Source organism: Zingiber officinale, chromosome 1A (assembly GCF_018446385.1).
Source record: "Zingiber officinale cultivar Zhangliang chromosome 1A, Zo_v1.1, whole genome shotgun sequence".
Lineage (NCBI taxonomy): Eukaryota > Viridiplantae > Streptophyta > Magnoliopsida > Zingiberales > Zingiberaceae > Zingiber > Zingiber officinale.
Window position 1 is genome coordinate 102,422,090 of NC_055987.1, and position 19,622 is coordinate 102,441,711.

At 39.4% G+C, this 19,622-nt stretch overlaps 1 long non-coding RNA gene across 2 annotated transcripts; it reads left to right on the forward strand.

Moving 5' to 3' along the window:
* Positions 1–7,787: 7,787 nt before the first annotated feature.
* On the forward strand, positions 7,788–10,278 carry LOC122027831. Of its 2 annotated transcripts, XR_006124539.1 has the most exons (4): positions 7,788–8,148; positions 8,233–8,334; positions 8,742–9,734; positions 9,917–10,278. It is a non-coding gene; the product is annotated as an uncharacterized LOC122027831 (long non-coding RNA). The 2 variants fall into 2 exon arrangements; XR_006124538.1 differs by having other exon boundaries at positions 8,742–10,278.
* Positions 10,279–19,622: the final 9,344 nt, after the last annotated feature.

Here is a 19,622-nt window from a genome sequence, read left to right on the forward strand (position 1 = left end):
CAGGATAGCCTCTTCACTAACAACCCTCACCAGGAAGAACAAGAAGTTTGAATGGTCATATAAATGTGAGTAGAGTTTCCAAGAGCTCAAGAAGAGACTGACCAGTGCTCCTATCCTGACAGTTCCAGAAAGTGACAGGAGTTTTGACATCTACAGTGATGCTTCCAAGATGGGCTTAGGAGCTGTACTCATGCAGGAAGGAAAAGTGATAGCTTATGCTTCCAGACAACTCAAAGATTATGAAAAGAACTACCCCACTCATGATCTTGAGCTGGCAACTGTGGTCTTTGCACTAAAACTCTGGCGACATTACTTGTATGGCGTCCAGTGCAGAATCTTCACAGACCATCAGAGTCTTAAGTACTTCTTCACTCAGAAGGACTTAAACATGAGACAGCGTAGGTGGCTAGAGTTGGTCAAAGATTATGACTGTGAAATCCTCTACCACCCAGGCAAAACTAACAAAGTGGCAGATGCACTAAGCAGAAAGTCTAGTGCATCCCTGATGTCTCTGTCATCATTAGCCCTACCACTGTAGAAGGAGTTGTCAGATTTTGGAATGGAAATTATATATGGGCAACTCTCTGCATTGACCTTAGAGTCTACCTTGCTTGAGGATATACAGAGAAAGCTTAGTGAAGATCCAGATATCCAGAAGATCAAGCAAGGGATACAGAAAGAAGAAAATTCAGAGTTTCGAGTATCAGACAGTGGAATTCTTTATCAGGGGAGCCGCCTTTGTGTTCCCAATGATGAAGAGCTGAGAAAGAAAATTTTAGAGGAAGCTCATAGTTACACCTTACTCCATGCACCCTGGTTCTACCAAGATGTACCAAGATGTGAAACAGAGATTCTGGTGGTCTGGACTCAAAAGAGATGTAGCTAAATATGTCAGTGCCTGCCTAACATGTTAGAGGGTCAAAGCAGAACACCAAAGACTAGGAGGAATGTTACAACCTCTTCCAATACCAGAGTGGAAGTGGAAAGACATATCCATGGACTTTATAACGGGTCTTCCAAGAACTACAAATGGATATGACGCAATATGGGTAGTAATGGACAGATTGACTAAGTCTGCTCATTTTCTAGCCATCAAGGTGTCCCACTCTATAGAGCAGTTGCCAAAAATGTACGTCGAGGAAGTGATCAGACTTTATGGAGTTCCTAAATCTATTGTTTCAGATAGAGATGGGCGCTTTACCTCTCACTTTTGGGAGTGTGTTCAGACTGCACTAGGCACCAAACCCAAGTTTAGCACGGTCTTCCATCCACAGACTGATGGACAGATAGAGCGAGTAAATCAGATTTTAGAAGATATGCTCAGGGCTTGTGCACTAGATTTCAAGGAAAGTTGGTGCAAGTATCTATGCTTAGCTGAGTTTGCCTACAACAATAGCTATCAGGCCACCATCAAGATGGCACCTTATGAGGCGTTGTATGGCAGGAAGTGCATATCACCCATTTGCTGGCAAGAAGCAGGTGAGAGAAAAGAAATGGAGGTAGAGTTGGGCATTCAGACAGAGCTGATAGATGAGACTACTCAGGTTATCTAGAAGATCAGACAGAGAATTGAGACTGCTCAGAGTAGACAGAAGAGTTATGCTGACACACGCCATAGGCCACTTGAATTCCAAGTAGGGGATTCAGTCTTTCTCAAGGTTTCTCCTATGACAGGAGTGATGAGATCTGGCAAGAAGGGCAAATTAAGTCCTCGCTACGTAGGACCTTACCTGATCATAGAGAGGATTGGAAAAGTAGCTTACAAGCTGGACTTACCACAAGACATGTCAGCAATACATAATGTATTTCATGTCTCCATGCTAAAGAAGTGTCTCCATGACCCTAGCCAAGTGATTGAGCCTCAGTCAGTGCAGATCCAAGAGGATCTTAGTTATGAGAGCAGACCTACACAGATAGTGGGCAGAGCAGTCAAGAGACTAAGAAATAAAGAAGTGCCACTAGTGGAGGTCATCTGGCAGAACCAGAAGCACGAGAAAGTCACTTGGGAGCGGGAGGACAGTATGAGACAGAGATATCCAGAGCTATTCTAAGTTCGAGGACGAATTTTTTATAAGGTATGGGGGATTGTAACGACCCAATTTTCTCTATTTCGAGTTCTAAATATCTTCAGAAACATTTAGAAATACTTTTAAAATATTCTAGAGATTTTTAGGAATTTTTAGAGTATTTTTACATAATTTTTGGAGGTCGTTTAGTATGTTTACAAAAAAGAAAGAAGTTTTGACCAAAAATGTGGAAGTTGAGACTCGAACCCAAGACCTCCGACCGAACCCGACTTAACCGAACGCAGCCAACCAACCGAGCTGCGAGTGTTTTGTTAATCAAGTATGAAGTAAGATATATATAAGTTATAGTTGATAACAAAACCCTAGATTTAAAAGAGAACTTAAGTGTTTTCCATAACCCGAAAACCTATTCCCTCTTTCTCTTCTCCTCACGTGTGCGTCGGCGCTTCTGGACTCGGGCGGAAACGCAGCAAAGCTAGGGCTTTGTTCTCCGGCGCCGGTGAAGCCCTTTTCCGGCCAGTCTTCACCCGTGGGTGGTCATCCCGACGAAGGGAGCTCGGAAGCACAAAGGAGCCATCGGGTTTCAAGCTCCACCCGGAACCCTAGCCACCTCTCCCTCTCGGTTGTAAGTCCAAGCAATCAAGGGGTAAGTACTACTCACTTGTGGTAGGAGTCGCTCCGAATTTGTTTGGATGTTTCCTTGCATCTCTTGATTTTGAAGCTACTGTATGGATTTTTCTTCTTGTGCTTGCTGCCGCGAATTGAGGATTTGGATTTTTGGTTTCTTCTTAGATAAGTGTAGATATTATTTATACTATCTTGGCTTAAATGATTCCATCCGAATCTGCCACTTTGAACCTTGGTTTAGATTTCTACAGAATCGGGATTTAAGCTGTAAGATTTGTTCTTGAGGCTTGCTGTTGTGAGGTTGTTCTGTGCCATGTAGTGCTATTTAGTTTAGATTCTTCCTTGCTGGAACGAATAAGAACAGCCTTTAAGGTTTGCTATGTATTAGAATTGGTACAGTTTTTGCCCATTCCTGTAGATAGGCAGTTTTAAATCCTTTGTGGCCGAGTAAACAGCAATGAACAGCTAGGGATGCTTGTTGGATAAGTATAATTGCTTGGTTTCAGTTTGGTTTGATGCATGCTTTAGTATACCACGTGTAGATGTGGTTAGCAGCAGTAATCTTTCTTATTGCTTTGCTTAGTTGGAAATAATTTATGATGTGCAGATTTATTAAGTTATTGTTCTTGAAAATGCATGAACAGATTTATTTTCCAGTTCTGTTGCTATTAGTTGGACATGATCAGTTTCCTTTGCCACTAGATATACACGGGGATATTTTCTAGTCTCCTTTGCTATTAGAATATCATGAGCAGAATTTTAGTGCAGAATTTTAGTGTAGTTAGATCTCGTGGTATGCAGAATTTTGCATTGTAGCTTAGTTCTTCCTTGCTAACTCCATGCACATGATTAGTTTAAAGTTTAGTATTTTAGCCTTGGATTTCCATGTTTCTGAACATGAATAACCTTTGTTATTTAAGCATGCAGTTTGTATTTTCCTTGCTACTAGATTTTGATGAGTATGACATCCAGATTTTTATAGGTATTGTAGTTATAATGAGTTTAGCATTTTCCTTGCTACTCAAAAAGGTAAGAACAACCTTCATTTAAAGTATGTAGTGTTAGTTTCTTGAATTTCTTGAACATGAATAGCTATTAAGCTTATTTTGTAGTTTGATTTGCTTGCTTTATTTTATAGCATGCTCAGTTAGTTGCAATTCTCTACTTGTTAGATACACTTGCAGTATTCGAATAGCATGAGCAGTATTGAATTATAATTTAGTTTCTAGTTTCTTGTTTTGATACATATACATATATGTGCTAGATAGCTTTTAATAGCTCTTTAATCTGAAGCATATAGTTAGTTGTTTTTGCTATTTTAATAAAATGAATAGCCATGTATTTTAGTGGAATAATTATGTGCCCTATTAAACCTTTTGAGGATTATGGGTAACTACAAGTAAGAAAAAGACTAAGGTCTAGTTAGAAAAGATAACAAGTAAATTAAAGTAAGAGGCTAGTACCCGACTTCTGAGGTTGTCGTTAAACAAATCCAGGTGACCAATTCCGAGGTCTTGGCCCTGGTAAGACCGAGGTCTTTATCCTCATAGGACTAGAGGCTCACTACCTCAGTCACTATTAGAGAGCGTGCATAAGATGGTACTAAGCCTGGGCCCAAAGTAAAAGAAGAAGAAAGAAAAAGAAAAAGAAGAAGAAAGAAAAGTAAAAGTAAAAGAAATTAAAAGATTAATTTCAAGTATAAAGCTATAAGTAAATGAAACAAGTACCACCTATGTTTAGAATCAACAGAAGTTTAGTTCCTTTAATTCTAAGTATACAGCATGAGTTTAATTACTTTTCTTATCAGTTTAGTGAGCATGTTTAGTTTTATTTCCAGTATTCAGCTTTATTCTGGTATATCATGAGTATGCAGTTTATTTGAGTACTTTGCTATTAGATGAGTACATTTAGCTTTTCTTTTAGCATTTCAGTTTCAGTATCGTTTGCATTTTTATGCACTTTGAGCTTTTGTGAGATAGTTTAGTACTTACTAAGCGTTTCGCTTATAGATTTCTTTTTCCTCCTACTGCAGATAAAGGAAAAGCTAAAGTATGAAAGGAAGGCGATAAGGTGGTGGTGATGAAGGTGTGTGATGACTGAACTCTGGAGAGATCCAGAGTTTGCTAGTGAATTTTCAAGACCTACCTGTTTAGAGTTTTAGTTTATGTTTCTTTTAGTTTAAATACTATTATGAAGTTGGGATTTTAATTGAGTTTATTCTGTACTTGTAGCTTGATATGTGCTATTGTTGGAGTTAGATATTTGTTTACTATTGCTAGAATAGTTTCTTTCACTTACTGTGTTATTATTACTACGTGGGTGTGGAAAAATATGTTCCAGCCGCCTGTGGCTGTGTATATAGTGTTTGTATTGTTGATTTGGTCACCGGTACATGGGAGATTCTGCCGAAATTTTTCGGTAGGAATTCCTCTAGGGCCGTGATAAATCTAAGTGTCGCTAATAATAGCATAAGTGACACTAGTGAGTAGAGTAGTAGTTAGGTAACAGTCACCCTTAGAGAGTAGTAGTAAGAAGGGTGGTTGTTACAGATACCACCTATTGGATCAGAAAGAACACTAAGGGAGGGGGGGGGGGGTGAATAATATGGATGACAATGGGGCGGGGCGGGGGCGGGTTTGCCATTTCCATCCCCGCCCCGTTCTCATTTTTTCGGGTTCGGGGATTCCCCAAACCTGAACCCACGTGGATCGAATCCCCATCCCCGCTTCATTCCCAAATTTAATTTATATTATTATTATTATTATTATTATTATTATTATTTAATAATAATTATTAATGATAATATTAATATTAATATCAATATTAATAATATTACTATTAATCATATTTTTAAAATTTTTAATATTAATATTAACACTATTATTAATACTTTTTTTAAAAAAATCATATTATTATTTATTAATATTATTAATAATAATATTCGGGGCGGGTTCGGGGATGGGGATAGTATTCACATACTCACCCCGAACCCGTCCCATCCCCGAAAAATCGGGGATCCCCATCCCCATTTCGGGTTTTCCCCGCGGGGCCCCAAACTCGCGGGGAAAATTGTCATCCCTAGTGAATAACGATAGTCAAAAATCATTAATTAAATCAAGTAGAAGAGAAAAATAAGGACAACACAAACAAACCATGTTTTACTTGGTTCGGAACCTTTGTTGACTCTTACTCCAAGGCCCACACTCGTCAAGTGTTTTCGTTGGGCAATCCACTAATAGTTCGCAAAAAGGGTTACAAGATAAGTACAAGAACTATAATATCAAATTACCGACAACAAGGGAAATAAAAATCAGAGTCGCAAGTTGTCCGAGAAGCTTCACAACGTCGCAGGAGCATCTTTGGAGCAGTGCGCAAGAAGGCAATTGCAGAAGGAAGTTGTTTTCTGTGCTCTTGGTGGAAGGCTGCTTATATAGGAAGTTCTGGGTGCCTGGATCCCTTTCGGGGGCTTGGACCATGACGTCAGCCAACCAATCAACGTGCTCCAAGCTGGCGAGCAGATAAGCCTGTTAGTGCGGTTAGCACTAACGGTCTAACTCAGGTTTTGATGAATGACAAAGAAGGTTAAGTTAGGTTTGTTGTGATTTAATGCGTTGACTAAGTGTGTAGGAGAAATCTAGCTAGGTCAACGAGCAGACCAAATAGGTGGTGCGAAGTCCAAATAGGTCGACGGGCTGACCGGATATCTAGCACGAAGCCTAGTTAGGTCGACGGGCTGATCGGATAGTTGGCACGAAGCCCAACTAGGTCTATGGGCCGATCGGATAGTTGACACGAAGCCCAGCTAGGTCGACGGGCTGACCGGATAGTTAGCACAAAGTCCAGACAGGTCGACGGGCTGACTGAATGTCTGGCAGGTAAGTTAAGGTGAGTCACTAAAGGGGAGTGACTTGGTGAGGACGCATTCCCCGTTCGAGGAAACAGTAGGCGTCGATCCAACATAGAACCATTTCAGCAAACTAAGTTGAGATCATGACTAGATTCTAGTCTCGGTGAGACTGAATCTAATTACTATCCTTTTTACTATAATTGCACTAACACTTTGTTTTGCAGGGTAGTATACTTTTTATTTTACCTCGGACTAACATTTTCTTGCAGGAAAATGAGTTTATGAAAATAGTGGTCCGGGCGCTCGGAAGGGATCCGAGCGCCCGGAGTTGGTCCGGGCGCCCGAAACTGGTCTGGGCGCTAGGAAGGCAAAAGTCTATCTCGTCGCAAACATGGAGCGCGCTGATTAGCCGGGCCGACATCACGGTTTGGGCACTTGGAAGGGATCCGGGTGCCCAAAGCACTCTTATAAAAGGAGCTTTCCTCCAGAGCTACGGACAACAACTTCTTTCCATGACTGCTCTGTTGTGCCCTGCTCCTGCGACGCTACGAAGCTTCTCCGACAACTTGCGGCTTAAGTTCTTTTCAATTGTTGTCAGTATTTCTTTTAAGAGTTCTTGTACTTATCTTTGTAATCCTTTTTTTGTGGACTGCTAGTGAATTGCCCAACGAAAGCACTCAACGAGTGCAGGCCTTAGAGTAGGAGTCGATGAAGGCTCCGAATCAAGTAAAATTGATTTGTGTTAATAGTGTGTCTTTCGTATTTCCGCTGCGTACTCAACTTGACTTTGTTACAAATTTTTCGATCGCTATTCAACCCCCCCCCCCCCCTCTAGATAATTCTACGATCCAACAAGTGGTATTAGAGTGAATACCGCTCTGATTTGGTGCAACCACCAATCAGACAAAGGGGGTGAAACTTTTATTTTTTTGGTTTTCAGTTTTTTTGATATATTCCAAATTGGTATTATTATCTTTTTGGAAACATTTTTCTTCGTAGCGAATTAAACTGAACTAGTGCAACACCAATTCAGTCGTCATATTGTTTTTCCTCCCACATTACTAATGTAATATATGACAAATAAATAATAAGGTTAAATTGACAAATAACCTTAACATAATTTTTCAGAATTTTTAGAATTTTTTTGGGAATTTTTCGGAGCTCGTACGACGGGGTTGAAGGGAAGAATCGACGGGTTCGAAGAAAAACCTATTTAGGTTACCCCATTTAAGTGAGGAAATGTTTTAATATATTCTTTCTTTTCCTTTACTTTTTCTTCCCCCAGACGTCGATCCTCTCTACCCGACCCCGTGCTTTCTTCACTTATTCCCTGCGATTTCCCGATCGCCTCCTCTCGCCACCGAAGCTTCACCATCTTGCCTTCGCCCCGACCCTGAGGAGCACGTCGCCAGATCTTGATGGTACCGGCGGAGTCCAAACCATCTTCAGTCCCGTGATTGCTTTTACGGCGATTACTGTGGCCGATCGTCGATGGCACGGTGGCTAGGGCACGATGAAGGACAAGATTTCACGTCGTCTTCAACCGACCGACCTTCTATTTTCTCTCCTCGAGCTGCTCATAGAGCGATCTGCATTTTCTCTAGCTGGATCAGACCGAGCGACATCATCGGGAGGTGATTAAGAGAGGTAAGGCGTCGCTGGATCTTGTAGATTCAAGGGTTTCGCTAGATTAGAGTTCTTTTCGGTGTTGACTCGTCTTGTTCTGGTTAGGGAAAGGTATCAGATCAGACTCATGCTGGTTTTTCCCCTGATCAGATTTTGGACCTCCTCTTCCTTGCTGCTGATTAAGGTCACGGGATTAGAGAAGAAGAGGTAATGTGCATAATTTGTTTCTGGTTTTTAGTTGGTGATAGGTTGTCTTGTTGATTAGGGATTTCCTCTTCTTGATCCGATCAATGGGGAGGAATCCAACAGGGAGGTTTTGTTTTGTGGTGTTCTTTGAGCCCATCAGGGCAGCAACGATCCTTGACTATGGATCAATAGCAGCTGTGAAGTGAGGTAAGGGTATCTAATTGGTCTTTGTTGTAGGTCATGGTTTGAATTGAATGGTGGTATGATTAGGGTTAATGAAGTTAACCCAAGTTGACCAATAGATTATGATTAGTTAGGGTTAATGACTATATTGATTAGGGTTTTCCCTAACTAAGTTGGGAATTTCTATTTATCTATTTAATTCATATGAATTTAGCTAAATAAAATATATACATTGATTGATGCAGGACTTTGATTCGAGATGAGCGTCTCGACTTCGGACTTGTTTGATTCGATCTTCTTTTGAGGCGGGTACCCTTTGACTTATCTCTTGATAGTGTCTTATGATATGTGTAGTATATATATAACTAGGGGTAATTGGTAGATTTATCATTTCCCTGGTTTTAGCTTATTTGATACCTGTTACATGCTTCTACTGTTAGCTGCTATACATTAGACTTGTATGCTCTTATCTCCTGCCATGCGTATCTATGTTCATAGAGATAGATACATATAGTACTTCTGCATACTGGATTAGTTGCTATACATATTTGATATGTGATCTTGAATTCATGTTGCTTATATCATTGTTATATATGCGTTTACCTTTTCGGCACATATATTATGGATAAGGATATGTTCATGATTGACATGCTGTAGCATCATGCACCATCCTGCATGCTTGCATGCTGGGTGATTATCGACTCCATTATTGTTGAGCACGTCGTCGGCTACATGGCCTGCACACAATGTGACTACTGCATGGGTAGTGGCACAACACTCAGGATGTGTATGGCAGTTTGCTCTGTTAGGCACCGTTGGTCCACTCATGGGTAGTGTAACGCAGCGTGGTAGCGGACAGGGATCCCTCCTTTGGATTGTTTCAAGGAGATGAGAGCATTGCACTCCCTCACTATGTTTGAGGTAGGAGGATAGGTGTACTCTGATAGTATCCCGTACATTCGATCACTCAGGAACAATTTTAGCAGAGTGCACGGTTGTCATAGCCCTACCCACTCGACCTCACCATCGCATGTGAGATGGCTGACTGACGTCAGGGATGACCATGTCATATTGCATCATATGCACAGATTACATTTATTGTATCTGATTGTTATATATTGGATGTTACATTTTGATGATTGCATATGTTTGACATGCATACATGATACATTCTTATTTGGTCTGACTAACTTTACCTGTTGTATGTTCACAGTTATATACTCAGATAGAACTTGCTGGTGAGTATAGTTTATTTCAATTTTGCATTGCTTATTATTGCTTCATGAAATTGTATTACATGTCTATTGTTGGTTTCTACAGTTTATTCAGTTATGCATTTTATTATATGGTTTAGGAGACCGTACTTTAGGTTATTGCTAGTAGTTATATGTTACTGTACATATCTATTGGTTACCTGCAGAGTTCATTTAACTCACCCCGTTGATATTACCATTTCAAGTTGAGGTCGTTGGGAGATTCCAATCACTAGCCCCTTTTATCGTGACAGATTCTAGTTTTTAGACTTTTAGTTTCTTGTTGAGTTTTGTTGTACTGTGGACTGTGTGGTTGTATTTGTGGACTTTATGTCGAGTATTTAGGTTTACTACTCTTGTTTTCTGCTGTGGTATTTACATTACGTCATGGAGTTTGTTTTCCTCATTGTAGTGGAGTAGGTTATCTGTGATGATTTCTATATCGTTGTGTTCTTTTAGAAATATCTGTTGTCAACTGGAGGCTACATTATAAACTGTGTGGATTGTTTTCTTATTATGTATTGTATTGTTCCAGCCTTGTGGGCCGAGTATATGGATATATGTGTCTCATGATTCATATTGTCACTAGTATAGGGGAGATGCTGCCGGGTTTTCATTTGGCGGGGACTCCTCAAGGTGTGACAATATTTTTGGTATCAGAGCAAGGTTTATGATACTTGCTTTTTGTTTTAGATTTTTTTAAGTTAATCTGATACCAATATTTTTGGTATCAGAGCCCAGTTTTTTACGAGTTTTACGAGTTTAACTGGGTATTTTTGGATTGTCCGGATTTTCGTCGATTTCCCGATTTTCCGATTTGGAATTCCGAGGTATATTTGACGAGGTTCTATTTGGGGACTAGGCGACAGGACATTTTCAGACGACAAATAGGTAAATTAGGTAATTTTATAGTTCTCATACCTATAGTGATATTTGAGTAACATTTTTTTTAATAAATATGACACATACACGTGTTTCAGTACTGAGACATGGACAACCACGTAAGAGGGTGATAGATTCTCCGGTGACAGAGTCTCCAGAGAGGTCTGCCGGGGTCGAGTCTGTCAGTCAGAGACAGACTCCTCAGGGTATTGTGGGCACGTCGGGTTATCAGACCCCAACGGTTCCGACTTCAGAGGTACCTACCTCGATAGTACCACCAGTGGTACCACCGTCGGTATATCCGGCGCCTCCCCCATCAACAGTATCTGCGGCATACCCGACACCCCCTCTAGCCATGTCTGCTACTGCGTACTCGGTACCACAGATACCTATGTCGGTTACTACATACTCGACACCCGTACCAGCAGTACCAATTGTTTCTTACCTGGTATCGCGCATCATACCTTCAGTCGCCCCTACTTATGTCTATTCTGTAGTTCCACCAGCAGTACCTACCCTGGTTTATGCAACAGCATCAGGGATACCTCTTTCGACCTATCCAGCAGTACCACCCATAGGATCAGCTTCAGTGGTTTTGTCCAGTTCCACAGCGATCCCTATTGATATGGTTGCGGCACGAGCACGGATCCCAGCCTTGGTAGAGTCGGTGAAAAGTTGATTCACACTGTTCCGTGGGGAGACTGATCCGAGCATAGCTCATTCTTGGATAGATACTATGGAGTAGACATTCTTTTGTTAGAGTGTATACTAAAAGCTTAGCTTTTTGTAAACCTTTATTTTGAAATAAAGAATCACATTGGTCAAATGTCTACATTTATATGCTAAGTGTAGTTGTTCAATTAATTTATATTGTAGATGACATGATGTGTGGTGTCACACACAGAAGATCATGTTATCAATTCCTTATAAATTATAAACAGTAGCTCATGACTAAGATGGAAAGGAACAAACCATTGGAATAGTCGTAGTGTAATTTGGTATTAGTTTATCTTAACAATAAAATTACACTAGTACACTCTGAGTATATTGAGCAGGACCATTTAAGGTAAGTTCTTTTTTTACTAACTGCATAAAAGAACAAGACCTTTGTTATTATGGAAGTGTGTACTCTTAATCCTGATATAATAACAAGCACATATATTTAGTATTTATTTCTTTGACTTATCAAAGGGTGTGATTTAGTTCGATAAATCAATAGGCCCGATAAGTTGAGAAATAATATTATTTATAGTGTGTGTTGTTGATTATAGAAGGAAACTGTATCCTAGTAATCTAGGTTGATGATGTCTCCAAGAGGAGCTCATAAGGATTGTCATGTAAACCCTGCAGGTGGACTTAGTCCGACATGACGATAAGGTTGAGTAGTACTACTCTTGGAGCTAGATATTAATTAAGTGAGTTGTCAATAACTCATTTAATTAGTGAACATTGTATATCTTAAACACAAGAAGACTAACACACTCATGATAAGGAGCCCAAAATATAATTTGGGATTGGTGCGGTAGTTCAATAATAATTCTTAAACACAGGGAGACTAACACACATTCTATATCTTTAGTGGTATGAATTATTATTTATGAAATTAAGTTGGGAGTTCAGGGCGAACATGGGAAGCTTAATTTCATCGGGAGACCAAAACCAATTCCTCTTCTCGGTCCCTATCGTAGCCTCTTATTTATAAAGTATTATACCCACCCATACCCACCTTAAGGTGGTCGGCCAAGCCTAGCTTGGAGCCCAAGCTAGGGTCGGCCAAACCAAGATGAGTTGGTTTCATTAGGTGGTCGACCCTAGCTTGAACCCAAGCTTGGTGTGGTCGGCCACAATAAATTAAAAGGTTTTTATTTTTTAAATCTTTCTTATGTGGAAGCCATGGTTTTAAAAAAGAGTTTAAAATTTTAATTTTTCCTTTTATAGTTTTCTATAAAAGATTAAGTGAAAGGTTTGATATCTTTCCTTCTTTATAGTTAAAAGGAAAATTTTAATTTTTATAAAACTTTCCTTTTTTGTAATCATCCTCATGATTTAAAAGAGAGTTTTAAAATTAAATCTTTCCTTTTATAGTTTATACAAAAGATTAAGAAAAGATTTGATATCTTTCCTTATTTGTGATTGAAAGGAAGATTTTAATTTTAGAAAAAACTTTCTTTTTTGTAAACCATCCACATGTTTTAATAGAGAGATTTTAATTTATAAAAGTTTCGTTTTATGACCAACCATGAAGGGAATTTTCAAAAGAGAAATTTTTATTTAAAAATTTCTTGAAACAAATTAGGAAGTTTAATTTTGTGTTTAAAACTTTCCTTGTTTGGAGGAATTAAGGTGGTCGACCATATATAATTTGAAAAGGAAATTTTATTAAACTTTTCTTTCATTGGCAAAGAGTATTAGAAAGTTTTAATAAAACTTTCCTTATTTGACAAGACCAAGGAATATAAAAGAGAGGGTAGAGGTGTCTCACCTCATAACAAGATATCTTCTTTGGTTCCTCTTTTCCTTGGTTGGTGGTCGGCCCCTCTCTTCCTCTCTATCTCCTATTCTTCTTCCTTGGCCGATAGCATCTTCATCTCAAGGGTTTTGGTTGGTAGCCGGATTTTGTTAGAGGAAGAAGGAGAGATAGGAGGCTTTGTTTCTAGCATCCCTTGGAGCTTGGTGGTGGTGGCCGAACCTCATCTTCTCTTGGAGTTCTTATGGTGGCCGAAACTTGCTTGGAGAAGAAGGAAGTTTGAGTGGTTCTCGTCTCGATAGATTGTCACCTACACGATGTCCGAGATAAGAAGAGGAATACGATAGAAGATCAAGAGGTTGTTGCTTACAAAGAAAGGTATAACTAGTAATTCTATTCCGCATCATACTAGTTTTCTTTGTATAGATTTTGAAATACCAAACACAAGAGGCATATGATTCTAGGTTTCGAATTTGTGATTCGAGTTTGTGTTCTTTTGTTCTTTTTATCTTGTGATTCGATTGTTCCCTTTGGTTAAACCTAGGGTTACTATAAGGAAATTCAATATTAAATTTCGTTGAAAGACTTTGTCTAGGAAGTGGTGGATGCTCCCATACCCAAGAAGGCCTAGTGCCTCGCCATGTTTAACCTGGAAGACAATCTCTGAAATTAATATTTAATTGAATTTATAACATGGGTGGATTTGGATCAATAATGTTAAGTATCGTTTGCAATCTAAGTCTAAACCTTTAAGAACAGATAAGTTAAATTTGGAATCAATAATGTTAAGTTCCGTTTGTGATTCCTAATTTAATTTCTAAAGAATACAATAGATTGTTAGGAATGGTTCAGGACTTGTACAAAATTTTTGTACAGAAAAACCGGTTTGATATTCCGAGTATCAACCAACATCTTTTACATGGCTTGCTCCAAGTGGGAGAAGGCTAAGCTGGCTACTTTTCACTTACGAGACGAGGCAGAAAAATGGTGGGACACACAACACTCGATTATAGGTGAGTGACATATTACATGGCCGAGATTTAGGGAGGCATTTGAGAGTCAGTATTTTCCCCGTGCGTATCAGATGACACGTCGGCAGGATTTTCTGAGTCTTCGGCAGAATAATCGCTCAGTAATGGAATACAATGCCAAATTTAATAAGTTGGCTAGGTTTTGTCCTGAGTTGGTTGCCGAGGACAGATCTCGTATGCTCCAGTTTGTTCAGAGACTGGAAGGGCATCTTCAGGTGAAGATTGCCAATTTTGGTACTTCGTCTTACACAGAGGCACTGGATAGAGCTCTTATGATTGAGTCAGCTCAGCAAAGAGTGAATGCTGATAAGAAAAGAAAGCAGACAGATCGGACTTTCGGACAGATCCAGCAGCCACAGACTACCGGATAGCAGCAAAGCAGTCGCACTCAGTCGGGTCAAGGTCCTTCTGGGTCATTTGGCCAACCTCAGAAGTTAGGATGATCTTCATCAGGACGTTCCTGGTCTTCTCAACAAAATCAGAAATAGTCCACCGGTTGTTGGTTGGTCCTAGGAATATCGTAACGGTTTCATTGTACAAAAATTTTGTACAAGTGTCGAACTTTTCCTAAACAACCTATTGTGTTCTTTAGAAATTAAATTAGGAATCACAAACGGAACTTAACATTATTGATTTTAAATTTAACTTATCTGTTCTTAATGGTTTAGATTTGGATCGCAAATGATGCTTAACATTATTGATCCAAATCCACCTATGTTATAAATTCAATTAAAAATTTATTTCGAAAATTAGCTCCCAGGTCAAACATGGCGAGACACATGACCTTATTGGGTATGAGAGCATCCACCACTGCCTCGACAAAGCCTCTTAACGAAATTCAATATTTAATTTCCTAAAATAACATTAGGTTTAACCAAAAAGAACAATCGAATCACAAGATCGAAAAAATAGAAAAAACACAACTTCGAATACCTAATCCGAAAAACTAGAATCATATGTCTCTTGTGTTTGAAATTCAAACAAAGAAAAACTAGTGATCCTGTCCGAACGCTGAGTCGACGAACATTGGGGACGTGGCGCTCTCCCCTATCTCCGACCAGCTGCACAAATCTCCGACGAACCTGCAAGGAAGTCGAGCCGGGAAGAGGTTCTCGGCGACAACCCTCCAACGCTCAAGTCAGGCAAGAGGAAAATGATGAAGTGGCTCCAAAAATGAGAGATCGCGTACCTCCGGTGAAGTCTGAGGGCTCTTATATAAAGCTATGGGGAGGCTTATGCACACCTACCGAGGCGCACACGTGTCCTTTACCATACCTTAGTATGGGCTTAACAGAGGAGCATGCCTGACACCATACTGCTACAGTCCAAGCACCTCTCTGATGGGACAGCAGAACCTTCCGTCGTAGGATTTTGCGTATGGCTTGGTCGTCGAACATGCCTGTTGTCAGAAGATGTTCCCCAATGTCCCCTTGTCCTTGTCTCTTTTTTCCCATCGGTCCGACCAGGCGTAGGTATCGGTCCGACTGAGAAGATTTCACTCCATCGCGTGCTCGACTGAGACTGTTCCTTCACAGCATTGCTGCTTTACGCCTCGGCCGAGCGGACTACCCGCTCGGCCCGGCGACCCTGTTCACCATGAGCGTCGGAAACCCGACTCCCCGTCGGGTTGTCTTTGATTCCGCCCGGACCTGTTCGGGTGATCGACCCAACCCTTCTTCGATCGGATGGACCTCATGCTGACCCTTTTGACTTCTGACATGTAGGCTCCCCACAAAGGGGGTCCCCTGTCCTTACTGCCAGATCAACTAATATGATATGGAAAATAATTACTAGTTATACCTTTCTTTGTATGTAACGACCTTTTGATCTTCTACCGTATTCCTCTTCTTATCTCGGACGTTGTATGGGCAATGATCTACCGAGATGAGAACCACCCAAGCCCTTCTTCTTCCTCACCAAGTTTCGGCGACCAAAACTCCTCTAAGGATGTAGAGGTTTGGCCACCACCACCAAGCTCCAAGGGATGCAAGAAACAAAGCCTCCTTTCTCTCCTTCTTCTCCAAGCAATATCCGGCCACCTTCCAAACTCCAAAGGATGAAGAGTTTCGGCCAAGGAGAAGAAATAAAAAGGAGAAGGGAGAACTAGAAGGGCCGGCTACACCACCAAGGAAAAGAGGAGGAGAATAGAATAGAGTTCTTAGCCATGAAGGCACCTCTACCCCTCTTTTATAATCCTTGGTCTTGGAAAATAAGGAAAATTTAAATAAAAAACTTCCTTATTACTTTGCCATGAAAAGGAAATTTTAATTAATTAAAACTTATTTTCTTTTCTTAAAACAATATGGCCGGCCACCTCATAATCCCAAACAAGGAAAGTTTTAAAAAGAATTAAAACTTCCTAATTTGTTTCCGGAAATTTTAAAATAAAAATTTTTCTAATAATTTATCACTTCATGGTTGGTTATAAAAGGAAATATATAAATTAAAATTTCTCTATTAAAACATGTGGATGATTTCCAAAAAGAAAAGTTATTTTTAAAATTAAAATCTCCTTGCAATCTACAAATAAGGAAAGATATCAAATCTTTTCTTAATCTTTTATAGAAACTTATAAAAAAATATTTAATTTTAAACTCTCTTTTAGAATCATGAACATGATTACAAAAAAAGAAAGTTTTATCAAAATTAAAATCTTCGTTTCAATCTACAAATAAGGAAAGATATCAAATCTTTTCTCAATCTTTTGTAGAAAGCTATAAAAGGAAAGTTTAAATTTTAAACTCTCTTTTAGAAAACCATGGAATCCACATAAGAAAATTTTAAAATAAAAAAACCCTTTTATTTTTCTTAGGGTCGGCCACACCATGCTTGGGCTCTAAGCATTGGCCGACCCCTACTTGGCTCAACCTTTGGATCTTGGCTGGCCCTAGCTTGAGCTCCAAGCTAGCTTGGCCGGCTACCAAAGAGTGGGTATAGGTGGGTATAATTCTCTATATACAAGAGGCTACGATAAGGACCGAGAGTAAGAATTGGTTTTGGTCTCCTGATGAAATTAAGCTTCCTGTGTTCGCCCTGAACACCCAACTTAATTTCATCAATAATAATTCATACCACTAAAGAATTATTATTGAACTACCGCACCAATCTCAAATTACATTTTTGGGCTCCTTCTTATTATGAGTGTGTTAGTCTCCCTGTGTTTAAGATGTCGGATGTCCACTAATTAATTGAGTTACTAACAACTCATTTTAATTAATATCTTAGTCCAAGAGTAGTACCACTCAACCTTATCATCATGTCGGAGTAAGTCCACCTACAGAGTTTAACATGACAATCCTTATGAGCTCCTCTTGGGGACATTATCAACCTAGATTACTAGGACACAGTTTTCTTCTATAATCAACAACACACACTATAAGTAATATCATTTCCCAACTTATCAGGCCTATTGATTTATCGAACTAAATCTCACCCATTGATAAATTAAAAAAATAAATATTAAATATATGTGTTTGTCATTATATTAGGATTAAGAGCACATACTTTCATAACAATCGAGGACTTGTTCTTTTATTTAGTCAGTATAAAAAGAAACTGCCTCAATGGTCCTACTCAATACACTCTAAGTGTACTAGTGTAATTATATAGTCAAGATAAACTAATACCCAATTACCTACTATTACGATGGTTTGTTCCTTTCCATCTCGGTCGTGAGCTACTATTTATCATTTATAAGGAACTGATAACATGATGTTCTATGTGTGACACCACACACCATGTTATCTACAATATAAATTAATTGAACAACTACACTTAGCATGTAGACATTTGACCAATGTAATTCTTTATTTCTAAATAAATGTTTATACAAAAAGCTAGGCTTTTAGTATACATTCCAACAATCTCCCACTTATACTAAAAGACTATGCTGTCATATATCCTGCCATACATCTGATTCCCAACCCTTCAACATGTCCATCAAAAGCTTTTGCCTTAAGGACCTTAGTGAAAAGATCTCTCAGGTTATCATCTGATGCAATCTAGGTGGCAACAACTTCTCCTCATTATACGATGTCTCGTATTGGGTGGTACATGCACTCTATTGTGTTTACTTGCCTTATGGGCTCGTGGTTCCTTCAAGTTTGCTACTGAACCAAATAGTTTTTGGCAAACCAGAAATCACATCTAAGTCCATCGTGATTCTTGAGCCATTCAAACCCATGAGCCTCAGAGGTTGTCATATACTTAGCTTCCATAGTGGAGTCCGAAAAAGCACCTATGCTTAACACTCCTCCATTATTATGGCTTCATCTCCTAAAGCAAACACAAAACCCCGAGGTTGACTTACTATTGTCCCTGTTTGATTGGAAGTCTGAATTCGTGTAACCCACATGGAACAAATCATCTATCTTGTAAACTAGCATATAATCTCTAGTCCCTCTAAGGTATTTTAATATATGTTTTACGACAGTCCAGCGTTCTGGTCTTGGATTACTTTGATATCTGCTAACCATGCCCACGGCAAAACAGATATCCTATCTCGTGCATAGCATACATTAGGTTTCCGATAGCCGAAGCATAAGGAACTACCTTCATGTCTTCTATCTCCTTTGATGTCTTCGGAGACATCTCTTTAGATAAAGTTTACTCCATGTCTAAAAGGTAGAAAACCTTTCTTGGAGTCTTTCATGCTAAAACGAGCTAGGATTGTATGAAGCTCAGGATAAGCACAACATTCTTTTCTTGTGATCCCTAGATCCCTAGAATATGTGTGCATTCTCCCAAGTCCTTCATATCGAATTGCTTGGACAACCATACCCTTACTTCCAACAACACTTTGATATTGTTTCCAACTATCAAAAATGTCATCTACGTATAGTACAAGAAATACCACCACGTTTCCATCACACTTCTTGTATACACAAAAACCCATTCGTACACTAAATAAATCCATAGGTCTGGATTACTTCATTAAACCGGATGTTCCAAGATCTTAAAGCTTTTGCTTCAGTCCATAGACCGATTGAGCTTACATACTAGATGCTCTTAGCCATTTTCAATAAACCCTCTGGTTGCGTTATATGGATGTTTTCTTCAAGACTTCCATTAAGGAAAACTGTCTTGACATCCATTTGCTAAATCTCAAAATCCATATGAGCAACAATAGATAAAAGAATCCGGATAGACTTTAAGCATGGATACCGGTGAAAAGTTTCCTTTTTCAACAAGCCTTGCTTTGAAAGTTTCCACCTTCTCGTCTATCCTTCTTTTCCTATTGTAGACTTATTTTCACCCAATGACTTTTACACCATTTAGTGGTTCTATAAGCTCCCAGACTCTATTAGAATACATAATTTCTATTTCAGTATTCATTGCTCTTTGCCAAGATGCTGCATCTTTATCTTGGGGTGCTTCATCATATGTCTGGGGATCAGGTTCATGTTCACAAGGGCTTTAGTCCAAAGACTCTCCTAAAGCATGAATCTTTCAGGTTGCCTTAACAACCCTCCCACTACGACGAGACACTTTCTG